Raw genomic sequence first — 4,011 nt, 5'->3', positions numbered from 1 at the left:
CTAAAAAATTTAAAATGCTTAGGTGTCAAGAAGATGATTAGAGAAGGTAAGGGGAGCAGACACTAGAATAACAGATAAGAATAGGAATCAGCAACAGGAATTCCTAAAAGGCTAGAAAGTTGAATTTCAGGAGATAACCTTGCATGCATAATCCAACCTAATTCTGGAAGTCAGTTTCTTGCATCTTCTGGTATGCTTTGAAAAGCTAGATATTATTTATTTCTCTTGAGAGATGAGGTCTCATTATGTTGCCCAAGCTCATCTTAAACTCCTGGCCTCCCACCTTGGCCTCCCAAAGTGCTGGGATTACAGGCATGAGCCACTGCACCTGGCAGTTTTTGAGATGGAGTTTCACTCTTTTTGCCCAGGTTGGAGTGCAATGGGATGATCTCTGCTCACTGCAACCTCTGCCTCCTGGGTTCAAGTGAACAGGGCCAGGGCCAGGGCCAGGGCAGAGGCCAGGAGCTCGTGGAGGCAAGGCCAAGGATAAGGAGTGGATGCTTGTCACCAAGCTGGGCCACCTGGTCAGGGACATGAAGATCAAGTCCCTGGATATCTATCTCTTCTCCCTGCCCATCAAGGAATCTGAGACCATTGACTTTTTCCTGGGGGCCTCTCTCAAGGACAAGGTTTTGAAGATTATGCCAGTGCAGAAGCAGACCCGTACCGGCCAGCGCACCAGGTTCAAGGCATTTGTTGCCATTGGGGACTACAATGGCCATATTGGTCTGGGTGTTAAGTGCTCCAAGCAAGTGGCCACTGCCATTTGTGGAGCCATCATCCTGGCCAAGCTCTCCATTGTCCCCGTGCGCAGAGGCTACTGGGGGAACAAGAGCGGCAACCCCCACACCTTCCCTTGCAAGGTGACAGGCCGCTTTGGCTCTGCGCTGGTGTGCCTCATCTTCGCGCCCACTGTCTCGGAACCTGTGCCGAAGAAGCTGCTCATGTTGGCTGATATTGATGACTGCTACACCTCAGCCAGGGGCTGCACTGCCACCCTGGGTAACTTCCCGAAGTCCACCTTTGATGCCATCTCTAAGACCTATAGCTATCTGACCCTGACCTCTGGTAGGAGACTGTATTCACCAAGTCTCCCTATCAGGAGTTCACTGACCACCTCCTCAAGACCCACACCAGAGTCTCCGTGCAGAGGACCCAGGCTCCAGCTGTGGCTACAACATAGGGGTTTTATACAAGAGAAATAAAGTGAATTAACCCTGAAAAAGAAAAAACCCAAACACACACATGACAAATCAAAAATGGCTATGATTAAGAAATGTCAGGCAGGGTGTGGTAGCTCATGCTTGTAATCCCAGCACTTTGGGAAGTGGAGGCGGGCAGATCATCTGAGGTCAGGAGTTTGAGGCCAGCCTGGCCAACATGGTGAAACCCTGTCTCTACTAAAAATACAAAAAATTAACTGGGCGTGGTGGTGGACACCTGTAATCCCAGCTGCTTGGGAGGCTGAGGCAGGAGAATCGCTTGAACCCAGGAGATGGAGGTTGCAGTGAGCCAAGATGGCACCATTGCACTCTAGCCTGGGCAAAAAGAGTGAAACTCCGTCTCAAAAAAAAAAAAGAAAAGAAAAGAAAAGAAAAGAAAAGAAATGTCAGCGGAGAAGTGGCAGCTCACAGCTGTAATCCCAGCACTTTGAGAGGCTGAGGCTGGTGGATCATTTGAGGCTAGGAGTTCATGACCAGCCTAGCCAACACAGTAAAACACCGTCCCTATTAAAAATACAAAAATTAGCACCACTATGGGCGTGGTGGTGCACGCCTATAGTCCCAGCTACTCAGGAGGCCAAGGCATAGGAATGACTTGGACCCTGGAGGCAGAGGTTGCAGTGAGCCAAGATAATAACCACTGCACTTCAGCCTGGGTGAAAGAGTGAGACTGTATCAAAAAAAGAAAAGAAAGGAAAAGAAAAGTCCTGTCCTAATCTCCCATACCTGTCCATATCTTGCACATCTTTCAAGGCCCATTTGAAATGTCCAGTTCCACGAAGCTTCCCTGATTCTGCCAGCTGAAAGAAAATGTGCTCTTTCCTGTGAGCTTCCATAATGCTTTTCCTGGATCTTCTGTGGGCATCTTACATTGTATCTGCATGTAGTCATGTCAGTACTTCTGTGGGGCACACCCTGACAGAAATAAGCCTTGTTAAAGGCACGTTTGATAAAGATTTATTGGAAATAAACACATATCCTGGTATGAAAAGCATACAATTTACCATAGTGTTAGCCTGAATAAAATTGTTTTCAACATGCTAAAAGCTGGTTTACGGTGGGGTTCTCATGGTAATTTATAATTCTTTTCTTTTATGTTTTAGAGACAAGGTCTCACTCTATCTCCCAGGCTGCAGTACCATCATACAATCACAAATCACAGCTTATTTTATTTTATTTTATTTTATTTTTGAGACGGAGTTTCGCTCTTGTTACCCAGGCTGGAGTGCAATGGCGCGATCTTGGCTCACCGCAACCTCCGCCTCCTGGGTTCAGGCAATTCTCCTGCCTCAGCCTCCCGAGTAGCTGGGATTACAGGCACGTGCCACCATGCCCAGCTAATGTTTTGTATTTTTAGTAGAGACAGGGTTTCACCATGTTGACTAGGATGGTCTGAATCTCTTGACCTCGTGATCCACCCGCCTCGGCCTCCCAAAGTGCTGGGATTACAGGCGTGAGCCACCGCACCCGGCAATCACAGCTTGTTATAACCTTGAGCCTCTGGTCTCAAGTGATCCTCCTGCCTTCGCCTCCAGAGTAGCCAAGACAAAAGGCATGTGCCACCATGACCAGCTAGTTTTTAAAATCTTTTGTAGAGAAGAGAGTCTCTCTATGCTGTCCACACTGATCTTGAATTCCTGGGCTCAAGTAATCTTCCCACCTCAGCCTCCTAAAGAGTTGGGATTACACGCGTGAGCCACCATGCCCAGCCTTGTAATTCTTTTCTTACTGGGGTTTTCTAAAAATTCTTAGTCAGATGTGGCCTAAACACTTCTGGTCTCCTCTCTCTGTCTCTTCTAGGTTCCATAGCTTTGCTTCCTCTGTGATCTTGCTATTCCTGTCCCATCCATTCTAGGTTATGATCTGACTTCTGGCATTAAGACCCTTTTTATTTGTGGACACATCTTAATCTCATTTGCAATTGCTCACCATTCTCTTTAAGTACTAAATTGCTAGCCATCTTTTTTTTTTTTATTTTTATTTTTAGACGGAATCTTGCTCTGTCACTCAGGCTGGAGTGCATTGGTGCAATCTTAGCTCACTGCAACCTCCACTTCCAGGGCTCAAGCAATTCTCCTGGCTTGGTCTCCCGAATAGCTGGAATTACAGGTGTGTGCCATGCCACCATGCCTGGCCTAATTTTTGTATTTTTGGTAGAGATGGCATTTCACTGTGTTGGCCAGGCTGGTCTTGAACTCCTGATCTTAAGTGGTCTACTCATCTCAGCCTTCCAAAGTGCTGGGATTACAGGCTTGAGCCATCATGCCCTGCCTAGCTGTCTTCTTTTGGAAGAGATTTGCTCACACTGGCACTTCTTTTTTTTTTTTTTTTTTTTTCCGGAGACAGAGTTTTACTCTTATTGCTCAGGCTGGAGTTCAATGGTGTAATCTTGGCTTACTGCAACCTCCGCCTCCCAGATTCAAGCGATTTTCTTTCCTCAGCCTCTGGAGTAGCTGGGAGTACAGACACATGCCACCACGCCCAGCTTTTTTTTTTTTTTTTTTTTTTTTTTTTTTTGTGAAGGAGTCTCACTCTGTTGCCCAGGCTGGAGTGTAGTGGCGAGATCTTGGCTCACTGTAATCTCCGCCTCCTGAGTTCAAGCGATTCTCCTGCCTCAGCCTCCTGAGTAGCTGGGACTACGGGCATGCGCCGCCATGCCTGGCTAATTTTTTGGATTTTTAGTAGAGATGGGGTTTCACCATGTTGGTCAGGCTGGTCTCAAACTCCTGATCTCAAATGATCTGCCTGCTTTGGCCTCCCAAAGTGCTGGGATTACAGGCATAAGCCA

At 47.1% G+C, this 4,011-nt stretch overlaps 1 pseudogene; it reads left to right on the top strand.

Moving 5' to 3' along the window:
• Positions 1-467: 467 nt before the first annotated feature.
• On the top strand, positions 468-1,183 carry LOC101032045 (small ribosomal subunit protein uS5 pseudogene; annotated as a pseudogene).
• Positions 1,184-4,011: the final 2,828 nt, after the last annotated feature.

The sequence above is a fragment of the Saimiri boliviensis genome, chromosome 6 (assembly GCF_048565385.1).
Source record: "Saimiri boliviensis isolate mSaiBol1 chromosome 6, mSaiBol1.pri, whole genome shotgun sequence".
Taxonomy (NCBI): Eukaryota; Metazoa; Chordata; class Mammalia; order Primates; family Cebidae; genus Saimiri; species Saimiri boliviensis.
This window is presented reverse-complemented; position numbering and strand designations above follow the sequence as displayed.